This window comes from Amblyraja radiata, chromosome 3 (genome assembly GCF_010909765.2).
Source record: "Amblyraja radiata isolate CabotCenter1 chromosome 3, sAmbRad1.1.pri, whole genome shotgun sequence".
Taxonomy (NCBI): Eukaryota; Metazoa; Chordata; class Chondrichthyes; order Rajiformes; family Rajidae; genus Amblyraja; species Amblyraja radiata.
The window spans coordinates 103,212,713-103,227,118 of NC_045958.1; the positions used below are offsets into that span (position 1 = coordinate 103,212,713).

Consider the following 14,406-nt stretch of genomic DNA (forward strand, 5'->3'; position numbering starts at 1 on the left):
AGAACGGTTTCGGCCCGACACGTTGCCCATTTCTTTCGCTCCATAGATGCTGCTGCACCCGCTGAGTTTCTCCATCATTTTTGTTTACCTTCGTTATTTTATCATGTTGCCTTTTCTCCCAGTGCTCAGCACTGCCGTTGTTTTTCAGAAGTCACGGGCGTTGAGGCGATCAACTCAGCTAATAGAACGGGCCCTGAACCTGAAGCGTTTGAGAGACAATATCATGTGTGGCGGGGCAGCTTTGACATATTCCCTGGAGGTCTCGTGGTTAGGATTCGGCGCTTTCACCGCCGCGGCCCGGGTTCGATTCCCGGTCAGGGAAACGCTCTTTTGCCATTCATATAACCGGAAAGATCCCACGTTGAGCAACGCCTGCGACGGTCTCTACAACATACACTACATTTCCATGCGGGAGATGCCATTGTAAACACAGGAGGTGCAATCTATGATATTTCACCTTCTCCATTTCGACAATCCATAATAAAAACACGTTCCATATAAAATGGCGACGCAACTTTTCTGTGTTCGCTGCAAACAATGTTGTCTGCTCTACATTAAATAAACCCAATTATTTTGTTTGCAGAACCCATCCTTTTAGAGCGTAGGAGCAATCCCCAGCCTCCTGTTACGTGTAACTTTTATTATCTTCTCGATCCACTTTTGCCCTCTACCGTATATGTTTTAGAAGCAAAGTGCAAGAGAAGATCGAAGATCGGTACGTCACCTTCCGGTGGCCACATGTTAGTCTTCCGCACTCAATATCTGAGTCTCAAATTTTGCTAACTCAGCCCCCTTGCCGTTTGGATAATAACTCGGCAGTTCCACCTGCCATGATCACACTAATGTCTCGTAATTATATTATTCATTTCTAAAGGTGAGCTGTCAGTCTTGTTCGCTCCAGAGATAAAGAAATCCCAACCTATCCAGTCTGTCACAATTGAAATTCTCCAGTGTTGGCAAAATCATTGATGATCATATTCTGGCCCTCTCCATATAATTATATCCTTCCTAAGATATTCTGACCTAGACAATATTCCACACACCGTTTCACCAACGTCCTGCATCGAATATTAAGCACTCAATTTCACTTAATGTCAAGCAGTTCCGTCGGTCCTCCGTGATGAATGTTTGGCGGTTTTAAATTAAACTCCGCTTGGAATCGGCTGGGTGCGACCACGGTTGTAAAATAAACACAAATCAGAAACTCATTGAGGGGAGAGTTATCCTCCCCACTCAGATAGACTCGCATTGATTGCAAACATATTCGGCATCAACGAGAAGGTGTACACTGTATAGTGAAAGGCTTGGATGCTGAGGATGTGGAGAGGGTGTTTCCACCAGTAGGAGAGTCTAGGATTAGAGGCCATAGCATCTGAATTGAAGGACGTACTTTTAGGAAGTCGATGAGGAGGAGATTTATTTGTCAGGGGTTGGTGAATCTGTGGAATTCTTTGCCATAGAAGGCTGCGGAGGCCAAGTCAGTGGATATTGCAAAGGCATAGATAGATTCTTCATAAACATAGAAAACGTAGAAACTAGGTGCTGGAGGAGGCCATTTTGCCCTTCGAAAGAGATTAGTTAAAACAAATGCAGGTCCCTTGCAGTCAGAAACAGGTGAGTTGATCATGGGGAACAAGGATATGGCGGACCAATTGAATAACTACGTTGGTTCCGTCTTCACTAAGGAAGACATAAATAATCTGCCGGAAATAGCAGGGGACCGCGGGTCAAAGGAGTTGGAGGAATTGAGTGAAATCCAGGTTAGCCGGGAAGTGGTGTTGGGTAAATTGAATGGATTAAAGGCCGAAAAATCCCCAGGGCCAGATAGGCTGCATCCCAGAGTACTTAAGGAAGTAGCTCCAGAAATAGTGGATGCATTAGTAATAATCTTTCAAAACTCTTTAGATTATGGAGTAGTTCCTGAGGATTGGCGGGTAGCAAACGTAACCCCATTTTTTAAGAAGGGAGGGAGAGAGAAAACGGGGAATTACAGACCAGTTAGTCTAACATCGGTAGTGGGGAAACTGCTAGAGTCAGTTATTAAAGATGGGATAGCAGCACATTTGGAAAGTGGTGAAATTATTGGACAAAGTCAGCATGGATTTACAAAAGGTAAAGCATGTCTGACGAATCTTATATAATTTTTCGAGGATGTAACTAGTAGCGTAGATAGGGGAGAACCAGTGGATGTGGTGTATCTGGACTTCCAGAAGGCTTTCGACAAGGTCCCACATAAGAGATTAGTATACAAACTTAAAGCACACGGCATTGGGGGTTCAGTATTGATGTGGATAGAGAACTGGCTGGCAAACAGGAAGAAAAGAGTAGGAGTAAACGGGTCCTTTTCACAATGGCAGGCAGTGACTAGTGGGGTACCGCAAGGCTCAGTGCTGGGACCCCAGCTATTTACAATATATATTAATGATCTGGATGAGGGAATTGAAGGCAATATCTCCAAGTTTGCGGATGACACTAAGCTGGGGGGCAGTGTTAGCTGTGAGGAGGATGCTAGGAGACTGCAAGGTGACTTGGATAGGCTGGCTGAGTGGCCAAATGTGTGGCAGATGCCATACAATGTGGATAAATGTGAGGTTATCCATTTTGGTGGCAAAAACAGGAAAGCAGACTATTATCTAAATGGTGGCCGACTAGGAAAAGGGGAGATGCAGCGAGACCTGGGTGTCATGGTACACCAGTCATTGGAAGTAGGCATGCAGGTGCAGCAGGCAGTGAAGAAAGCGAATGGTATGTTAGCTTTCATAGCAAAAGGATTTGAGTATAGGAGCAGGGAGGTTCTACTGCAGTTGTACAGGGTCTTGGTGAGACCACACCTGGAGTATTGCGTACAGTTTTGGTCTCCAAATCAGAGGAAGGACATTATTGCCATAGAGGGAGTGCAGAGAAGGTTCACCAGTCTGATTCCTGGGATGTCAGGACTGTCTTATGAAGAAAGAATGGATAGACTTGGTTTATACTCTCTAGAATTTAGGAGATTGAGAGGGGATCTTATAGAAACTTATAAAATTCTTAAGGGGTTGGACAGGCTAGATGCAGGAAGATTGCTCCCGATGTTGGGGAAGTCCAGGACAAGGGGTCACACCTTAAGGATAAGGGGGAAATCCTTTAAAACCGAGGAGAAGAACTTTTTTCACACAAAGAGTGGTGAATCTCTGGAACTCTCTGCCACAGAGGGTAGTCGAGGCTATATTTAAGAGGGAGCTAGATGTGGCCCTTGTGGCTCTGGGGATCAGAGGGTATGGAGAGAAGGCAGGTACGGGATACTGAGTTGGATGATCAGCCATGATCATATTGAATGGCGGTGCAGGCTCGAAGGGCCGAATGGCCTAATCCTGCACCTAATTTCTATGTTTCTATGTTTCTATGAGACTGCATGGCAGCATGAGTTTATGCGTAGAATGTTGCAGCTGTAAAAGACGTTGGCGAGACTGCATTTAGAATATTTTGTTACGTTTGGACATCATATATTATCAAAGATATTGTCAAGCTTGAAAGGATTCAGAAAAGATTTACGAGGAATTTGCCAGGACGAGGGGGTGTCAGCTGTAGGGAGAGGTTGAGTAGTCTGGGTCTCTATTCCATGGAAATAAAGTGGTTCAGCGGTGATCTTATCGAGGTGTACAAAATCATGAGAAGGAAAGATGAACGACCACCTTAGTGATTGTTATCGTATTATATTCACACAGGAGCAAAATCCGTAATGCATGTCCACAGGGAGGTCATCTCAATAACCCGTTAATCTTTTTCTTGGGTTATAAATGTTCGGCGGTTTAACCTCCCACTCGAACATCTGTAAGTTTTGTACTGCATTTCCGAGATCGCTTTGAATGAGAAATGAGTCGCCTGCAACACTTTTCGGTTGAATATTATTATTACCCAATCCTGGCATCAATTGTAGTGCCCGGTATGTTACTTGACGGTTGAAGGTGGGATAACCGTGACGACAAATGATTGGGATGCGGTAATGTTGAAGACAAAGTGAAAATAGTGTGACAAAATGTGCTAAATACTAGGTTGCACCATGGAATGGTGTTTGGGAAATAACCAGAAGATAATGTAGTTATTGTATGCTTTTAATATATTTCATCGTTTGCCGTTTTACTGGGACTGGTTTAGAATTGTTCTTGCATTATTGTTAAGAGTCAAGTCAAGAGTCAAGAGTGTTTTATTGTCAAATGTCCCGGACGGGACAATCACATTTTAACTGCTGCAGCACAACAGAATATGTGAATGTGTAATCATTGTATATAATTGGGGGAGGGGGGGGGGAGGGGAATAAAAAGTTCAATGAATAACAAATATAGTGCAAATAACAAATAATAATATAGTGTTTTGCAGTTCAGAGCTCATATCTTATTCGTTGTGTTTAATAGCCTGATGGCTGTGGGGAAGTAGCTGTTGCTGAACCTGGACGTTACAGTCTTCAGGCCCCTTTACCTTCTTCCTGATGCCAGTGGTGAGATAAGTGTGTGGCTAGGATGGTGTGTGTCCTTGATGATTTTGGCTGTAGTGAAGTAACTGTCAAGTTAGCTGAGCGACAAAGGAAGCATCTGGTTATACCTCGGGCAATTGCATTTCCCGCATCTATTTTTGTCTTCATCTGGTTTCCCATTTTATGTCTTTAAATTTCGTAAATTTTTACTGTGAGATTACCGCATCGCGTGCGGGTAATCTCCGTTATACACCGCCCCTGCAAACGTTGCAAACCCGGTCAGCAAATGCCGATCCGAAAGGTGCCCCCGATTAACACTATTTTTAGTCTTGTTGCTCAAACTACACTTCCGTTCAAACCGTATCTCAGTTGATTAACTCACAGTTAGGTGGAATGTTTATTCGTGAGCGCAGTGTCAGGGATCGCATTCAAACCAAAGGAATCTCCGTCCATCACATATTTTTCACAATTTTAGGAAAGTAAGCAAAATAACAATATATACCCACCCATCCCTCAACTGGAAGTTATTCTGTCCACATAATCACCATTGCTTCTTTCTTACTCCACTAGTGAATCTATTGGCGATTGTGGTCCTGTCCCGAAGAAAGTGCGGTCTCTCCAAATGCATCACTCGTTATCTGGTGGCTATGGCGACGGCGGACCTCATGGTGATTGTCTGCGAAGTGATTTTAAATCGGATTACCGTTATTTATTGGCGGAACACAATCCTGTACTACACTCCTGTGTGCAGGTGTATTCTCTTCCTGTCCGCCGCGGCCGTAGACTGTTCCGTGTGGTTCACGGTCGCTTTCACATTTGATAGGTTTGTGGCCATCTCCAAGCAGAATCTGAGATCCAGATACTGCACCGACAGAACCGCGACGGTGGTTATGGTGACACTATGTACCTTCTTCTGTTTACAGAACGTTCCCTAGCCTTTCGCTTATAATTCTTTCCACAAGCAGAATGGTTTACTGTGGGGCGGCCGAATCCGATCGGACTTCTATTACCTGCCCGCATGGATCGCATTTTCTTGGATGGAGCCGCTGTTGACCCCAGTGATTCCATTCTGTTTGATTTTGTTCTTTAATGCGCACACGGCGAGACGTATTTTAATGGCCAATCGGGTCCGCAGGAGGCTCCGCGATCTCAGTCGTGGAGACCCGGAGACGGAAAGCCGTAAACGGTCAATAATTTTACTCTTTGCAATTTCCAGCAGCTTTATCCTACTCTGGGTCACAACTATATCTCATTTTGTTTACTATCGATGTGTCATCGGATTTTGGCAGCGAGGTTTGACAAACCCATATGCAAAATTTGAAAAAATTGGAGTTCTGCTGCAGCTGCTGAACACGTGTACAAACACACTGATTTACTCCGTCACCCAGGGGAAGTTCAGAGAGCAACTCCTTCACGCACTTCAATGGCCCGTCGCGCTAACTGGAAAGTTTGTGAGACATATCAAATCAATTTTCAAATGACATCAGGTAACAAGTCTTCCCGAGTGTGACTTTATGGATCTCTGGTGAAGAGGGAGCATTGATCGAAAATCTCACCTATCTTTCTAATACATTTCAAAAAATGTCACTCATATTCGCCTAAAACACTAATATCCACCGCACACCGCACGGCGTAAGGGCGTTTCGGAAGCCCCACCGCTTCCCAGACCCACCCCCTGCCCTTTAAAATGAAACCCGCCCGTTTCCCTATTACTGGTCGGGCAGTCGTCAAGAAGCTGATGTTAACTTCTACTGCAGCGGACGTCCAGTATCTCCAGTTGAAAAATTCCGCGACATCTATGATTTCATTTCAACGCAGCGGCCACCGAATCAGTCTCTAAATGCCCCAACCTCTAAGTTCAATAGTCAACGGAGTTTTATTGTCATATGTCTCAGATAGGACAATTAAATTCTTGCTTGCTGCAGAACGACAGAATATGTAAACATAATACGGAACAGGAGATACAAGTTTAGTGTGTCTATATACCATAGACCATATATATATTTCCCGATGCATTCCACGTCCTTAACACTCTAAATCTTCGAAGCATCCCGTGATTAATCATGTGACTGCCCAAGTCACAAATTTACTTTGTGACATTAAAGTAGAGTGCGTCTCCCATATTCCAGCTGCAACATTTAGCTAAACGGGAGTTTCAATTTATTATTGGAGCTCCCTTTCAACAGAACATGTTATTCGCATTTAGGTCGCGATGTTGCAATAGCTACCTTCAGCAGTGCTGCAGTTCTGCCACTGGCCGTGTGCGCGACTTTGGAGCCCTTGAGAGGGGGGGGGGGGGATTAAACTCCTGTTTTGTATCGCTTATCGGAGAGGGATTTCCTCGGGCTGCGAGTCGATAAAGAAAAATCGATCAGACCCGATTTTTTTTTTTTAATCGCTGTACAATTCAATAGTTTGATTAAAATAAAAAGCGACTTCTTACACCCTCAACGCCTACAACGTGACGGCTCGCAAAGGAAAACAAAGGGTAAGTCGTTTATTTTACATATAATCTTGCTTCTTGGGGTGGCTTTAATCTAATTTTACGTTGCCCATACGAACCGGCAGTATCTTTCCTGCCGATATGGGGTTCAAATTCACTACGAAAGGCAACGTTCAAGTCCAGAACCACGCACTCGTCTATATTTTGTGTAATTGTATAATCAATATTTTATACTAAGCATACACAGCAACTTTAGCCACATTTATTGTGCAAAAATAATAATTTTGATTATATTCAACGAAGATGTTTCTAGATTAATTTATGGGAATTAAACATTATATTCCTTCCATCTGGCATATGTTCACGAGAGTGAGATTTAAAAAGCATGTTATATTGTCAATTCTTGTGTGAATGGGATTAGTTTGTCATTTGGATACTTTGGCTATTTAATACAATTGTTATTTTCTTAAGAAATTGGATCTACAGGACATTCTTAATGGGAAGGTAGTGGGCAGAAATGCGTGTTATGCGTGGTTTGAAGAGCAAAAACTTGTAGTTTACAATGTCAAATTTGATAAGTTGAGGAAAAACAAGGTGTGCAGAGTTGCTTATTGGTTACAATCGGAGGAGTATGATGATGCTATTGATTATGATATGCCAATGTACCAGGTAGCAACTGACCTTCTCCATAAAGAATCGGTCTATTGCTAGAAATTGTAATATATTTACCTATCTGTTACGGACTTACAGCATATAGTACAATAATATTAAACTTCTAATCTTGAGAACATCACATTTTTGAATTTTCTTCTGGGTGTTTATTACTATTTCCGTCACAACGGTCAATTTTGTAATTAGCTACAATTAGGTAACTAACTACTTATAGGGTTTAATTTCAGGTCATCCAAGGAAGACGTTTTATATTTGTTTCAGAATACGTCAATTTGTAATAACTGAAAATTTCATTCAGTTCTCTAATTGTTTAAGAAAGTTATGGGCTTTTGACTGTCCTCGATCACAGCTTTTGTTTTAAGTCAATTGAAAAGCAATTGAAAAGCAATAGATGCTAATTTCCGAGTATGAGAATGGCCATAACTTTTTTAATACTGAAGATATTAGGTGTCAAACTTTACATCTTTTTATGCTATATCTCATGGGATAAATTGCAGAATTGATTTTTAAAATCTCAACATTTTGTAAAATCGCTAATTTAGAGGCGTTTTCGGATTACATTACACTAATTAACCGAGCAGCAGATAGAAGTAACGAGATTTGCTGATGTTCATACAAGCCAGCGTAGCAACATACTTTATATTTATAGAGGAAGGAGATACTGACAGTCCACGGATTCGACCGCGGTAATGTGCATAGTTACAATTGATGTGCAGAAGATCTGTCGGTTTGTATACGTAAGGGGCCCATCTCCCATGTGGAGATTGGCTCCGCTGTCTCTTTTCTGCTGAATGGATACTGTCTGGTTATATAACCCATTCTTCAAATATTTTACAATATTACACGTCAAATCTGAGCATTCAAATTCAGGAACCACATGTGGACCAGGTTGACGAATCCTGACAGAGCCTCACGACATTCACATAACACATGGAAGAAAATGACGCGTGGTTCTGTCAGGCATTGTCAGCCTTTTGCCAGTGACACAGGGCGAGTTATCTTCCAATAGTCAAGTGTTCATCCTCTGATCGAAAACGGAGCAATGAAAAACGTACTCGCAGCACAGAAAGTAAACATCGTACTCTGCACAAAACATAATATAAAACAATCCCGCACCAGCCCTTCCGCCACTCCTCTCCACCCCCGCCAAGTCTGTAGAGTTCGGAGTTTATTGATGGGTGGTATTGTTTAATAGCCCGATGATGGATGTTTGGAAGTAACATCTACTGAACCTTTAGCAGTTACAATGTTAATGTTCCAGATGGCAGGTGTAAAATGAGAATCTGGTGGTGACGGTCTCTGATGATCATGGCTGTATTTTACAGACGGCTAACTGCGGTAGATCACATCGATGTAGGGAATGTCATTATCCGTGATGGATTAGATAGTGTTCACCATTTGTTCACTCTTACTCGTACACGTTTTCATAACCAGCTGCAATGAGACTGCGAACAGTAATACAGTTCGATTGTAATGTTAATGCCTGCTTCATTATCATTAGTTTTTCAAATATGCTCCACGAATGCCGATTTACATGAAACCGTGACTTCGCGAAGGAAGCGGTCGCTTTCGCACAATATTTTCCAGATTAGTTGTTCGTTCGTTTTGACTTGCTCTGCAAGGTCCCATTAAACAGCTCGCAGAACTCATATTACATAGGAATTAAAAGCCCATGACAGACTTATATGACTTTTTCTCTTGTTATCAATTAAGCAAATGTGTAATATTTAAGCTAATGTTTATATGGTGATCAATCTTTTTATCTCAGGAAGTTGCAGACAGTTCCTTGGAAAAATGCAGTGACAGACGGAAGCGAATTTACAGATCTTAATGGAAAGTAACGAATTTTCCCTGAATCGTTTAAAAATGTTCATATCAATGTCGATTCAAATTAATTTGCTCAATGTCCCCTTTGACATTCAAGACTGGTCAGCCCAGAACCAAATATCTAAAATTGCTCTCCGAGTGTTCCTTTCACAATTGTCTTACAATGAATGGGCGTTTATCAGTGTTTAAGAGTGTATTGGTTGGATATATTTAACTGTAAATGCTGATTGACGATTAACTATTGATGTAACTCAGAAGGGAACCCGTCCCGTCAAGTTCATTCGCTGTTTTGAATCCATAATAACAGCTGAGACGGCAGTGCGCCTACCGCCTGAAACATTGACGAGTGATTCGGGGCTACCTCCTTCACACGCGTAGAAATCCCGGACTTCATTAACGTCACAACTAAATTCCATTCCGCACCCAAATTCACTTGGACCAACTCCGATATCTCCCGACCGTTTCTTACTCTGACCGTCTCCATCACAGGGGATAGGCTGGAGGAGGAGGAGCCATCTTGGTGAACGGCTGCTAGCAGCAGCCGTCCGTCTTAAATTCGTTTTTTTTCTAGTTTTTTGTGAGTCCTGTTTTTTTGTTTGTAGGGGATATGGTCTTTTAATGTGGGGGGGGTAGGTGTTAATTTATTTATAGGTCCCTACCTGGTCGGTGTGGCAGCCTTTTTTCCGGGCTGCCCGTCGACCCGTCGTCGTGGCCTACCAGCGGGCTTGGAGCGCCGTTTCTTGGCGGGAACCACCCAGCACCTCGGCCTGCGTGGCGGCACTGCATTGGAGCGCTGGAGCGCTGGAGCGGAGCGGAGCGGGCGATGCCTTGCCTGGGTCGCCGCGCTGGAACTCTGGCGAGCTGGACCGCCGTGAGCAACATCTCCGGGCTGCGGGTTTGCGGAGCGGAGAGGCGGCGTGCGGAGAGACGGCGTGCGTAGAGGCGGCAGTGAGGAGAGCGGGGCGCCGACTTTTTCACCTGGAGCCTAGGAGCCCCAAACCGGCGCGGCCTTGTCGGCTTCGGCAGCCGCGGGCTCCAACCAAGAAGCGGCCGTTCCAAGTGGCCCAGCCGCCGAAAGGACTCTCCCGACGCCGGGGCAAGATCACCCGGTGAGAACGGCCAGGGGCATCGGGCCTCGGTAGAGGCAATTGCGGTGGCCCCAATAGGCCTGACTTTGGGGTGAACATGGGGTGGGGAATGGACATTGTGCCTTCCTCCACAGTGCTATCCACTGTGGGGGGATGATTTTTTTTTGTCTAACTGTAGTCTTGTAGGTCTGTGTCCAAGATGGCTGACGTGAAGAGAGAGTGGACGCTGGCACGAATTGGTTGCCGCTGCTCCCTCTTCACACTGTGTTTTTGATTTTCTGTTTTTGGATTGAATCCTGTTTTTGATTTGTGTCTCTGTGATGTCCTTATTGTTATATTCCGAATATATGTTTACTATGTAAGGTGTCCTTGAGATTTTGTATGAAAGGCGCCCATTAAATATAAAATTTATTATTATTATTATTATAGGCTATCGACGGACATCTACTATACACGTACTGACTCCCACATCTACCTAGACGACATTTCTTCCCACCCTGCCTCCTGCCAAGACTCTATCCCCTACACCTAATTCCTCCGTCTGTGCCGCACTGTCCCTCACGATGGTTTTCTCGATATCCCACAGCTCCGCTCAAGCTCCCCTTTCCCAGCCGCAACAGGGACAGTGTCCAGCAGGCCTTATCTTTCGCCCCATCAGACATCGCATAAAGCACATGACCCTCCGACATTTCCGCCACATTTACCGCGGTCCTATCACGAGCCATATCTTCCCATCTTCAACTCAGCAGCTTTCCGCAGAGACCGCTCCCTCCGCAACTCACTGGTTTAAACGTCCTTCCGAATAATACCCTCCTCCCCTCCCCCATCCTAGGTATGTTCCCTTGCAACCACGAGAGCTATAGCACCTGTCCTTACACCTCCTCCGAAGGACCCGGACAGTCTTTTCAGGTGAGGCACTTTGATCTTCTCCAATCTCATCTACTGTATCTGCTGTTCCAGGTTTCGGCTCCTATATATAGGCGATACCAAGCGCAGGCTCTTCGATCGTTTCGCTGACAACCTTAGCTCAGTCCGCCTGGACGTGCCTGATCTCCCTGTTGCCAAACACGTTAATCCCTTCCCATTCCCACATTAACCTTTGGCTCCAAGGCCTCCTCCATTGCCAGAGCGTGGCCAAACACAAATAAGAAGAACAACATCTCATATTTAACTTGGACAGCATACAACCCAGGGGAATGAACACTGATTTCTCTAACTTCAAGTAACTTCTGCATTCTCTCTCTCCCCATCACTACATTACCTAGGTCGCAGTAGATTCCAAGTTATCTTGTTCTGCCTCATTGTCTATACCTCGTTCAAAACTATGAAACAGCTAACGATATCCTTTTTACTTTATCATTGTTACTTTTTTGCGTATATTGGAAACATAGAAACATAGAAAAATATGTGCAGGAGTAGGCGATTCGGCCATTCGAGCCAGCACCGCCATTCAATATGATGACGGCTGATCATCTAAATCAGTACCTCGTTCCTGCATTTTCCCCATATCCCTTGACTCCTTTCACTCTAAGAGCAAAATCTTACTCTCCCTTGAAAACATCCAGTGAATTGGCCTCCACTCCCTTCTGTGGCAAATAATTCCACAGATTCAAAACTCTCTGGGTGAAAATGTTTTAACTTATCTCAGCCCGAAATGGGCTCCTCTTATTCTTAAACCGTGACCCCTGGTTTTTTACTCCCCCAACATCGGGAACATTTCTCCTGCATCGAGCTTGTCCAATCGTTTAAGAATGTAAGAGTCACTCCGTATTCCCTGAAGTCGGTTGCCTTTACTTTGTATCATCAATTCTTCACTCACTATAATGTGTTCCAGGTCTGGTTGATTCAGATACCAGCACCCAAGTGGAGGATCCGCTCACACATACAGAGGGTCAAAGCGCCACTTTCACATGTACCTATTCTAAGGATAATTATTTCTTATACTGGTATCGCCAATATCCAGGCGGACAACCGAGTTTGCGGTACGGCGATACACTAACGGTGGCTCTGACCATATAACCATATACACCATATAACAATTACAGCACGGAAACAGGCCATCTCGGCCCTACAAGTCCGTGCCGACCAGAAGGCAGAATTCGCTCGAAATCGTTTTTCGGACGCAGTCCAGAAATCGGAGAGGAAATATCGATTGACAATCTCGGGACTGCGTCTAACTGATACGGCAGTTTAGTACTGCGCAGTGGATCAGACAGTGTTGCGAATGGCTGGAATTTTAAGTGCACAGCTGCTATTTCGTGGATGGGTGTGTTCATTGCGGGTTGGGCAGCTGCCTCGAAGCTCACAGGTTATGTGCGGGGAGCAGAAGCAGTCAGAGCAGGATTCACACAGCGTCTTGAATCTGTCTATTTCTGGTAGTGACTGACTGCTTTCGGCGAGATATCTGGAGAAACCACTTCTCCATTGAAAATAAATTGACGCCAAACTCGTTTATTTAGGAGACCCACTACTTCGCAAAAGAGAAACATTCGTCCAATGAGCGAATAAATACTACTTAAAGCATCTCTCGCTAGAGAAATAGAAAGTAGGCCGATGAGCATAATATGAATGCAGATCCTTCTAAGTGTTAACTCCGCGTTTATTATCACATGACTACTTGCGAAAAGAATGTATTCCTGTATCCACTCGGTGGATGTTTTCCTGAAACACGGACTGAGCAGAGCAGACAATGAAAATAAAACGATGGCCTTAAAACTGACTGAACATTGTTGCCTTCCACCACAACGAAGAATGCTGTGGTGGATGTTTGTGTTAAATATAATTGTGTATTGTGTGTTCTTTTTAAATGTATCGCTGCTGGCAAATTCATTTCACTGCACCTTCGGGTGCATGTGACGAATACAATTGAATTTGATGTTGACCTTACCGAAGGAGAGGTTGAGGCAGTTGGTTCTTTACTGTACTGAGTATTTATTTTATCGATTTATTAGAAAGTATACATTTATTTCATGATTATCATGCAGGATAATGCACTCATCCATTTGTACTTTATTCCGAATTCCATATTATCTCCTAACAATATAACGACGGTAAGATAATCACTGTACCCAGATAATTTGTTCAGGTTGAATAACTATTATAAGCCTCCAAAAATGCGAGCGAAACAGCCTAGAGCGTTATAATCGAGATTGGATTGGGAGCTGACAACGGATGGTTAACAAGCAGGTACGGCAGAGTGTGCTCACTCGTCGTCCCAAATGGTCCTTAGAACGGCACAATAGTTTTTCGTCTGTAACTCGGAGGGCACGACCACGTCTTTTTTTTTAAATTTTATTTATTAGAAGTAAGTACAATACAAGTACAAAGGTACCTTTTTACAGGTTCCCAAAATTATGTTAACATAATACATTCTCTGTACAACTTCCTATTTTTTTTAAAGAGCGAAATAGGAAAAGAATGAGATAGTAAAGAATAGAGGAAAGTCTAGTGTGTGTGAATAAAAAGAGGGAAAAAGAGATAGTGAAGAAAATAAATAAGCAAGGAAGGGAAACAGGAGGGAGATTATCCAATCGCCACAATGAGATAATTTCCTATATTCTTGATCCTCTTTCACCCATACCTGAAACTTTTAATTTTTACGATACTGTTGCACCACATGAATCCAAGAAATCAATAAATGGAGACCAACTCGTTAAGAATTGGTCTTGTTTGTCTATTAGGAGGAGTCTCATTTCTTCCAAGTGTGCTGTGTCCAACATATTACTGATCCACATTTTAAACGTTGGTATAGTAGCATGTTTCCAAAATTTAAGTATAAGTTTTTTTGTTGTTATTAACCCATAATTAAAAAATTAATTTCGGGGTATGTTTAATTTGTTCCCGTCTCCCATTACTCCAAATATAATCATTTCAGTATTAGGTTCAATTTTTAACTTAAATAGATTTGTGAATATATCAAATATATC

The 14,406-nt window shown here is 43.3% G+C and overlaps 1 non-coding gene across 1 annotated transcript; it reads left to right on the top strand.

The window, feature by feature from the left end:
• Nucleotides 1-250: 250 nt before the first annotated feature.
• Nucleotides 251-322, top strand: trnae-uuc. The gene has a single exon. It is a non-coding gene; the product is annotated as a tRNA-Glu (tRNA).
• The last annotated feature ends 14,084 nt before the right edge of the window (nt 323-14,406 follow it).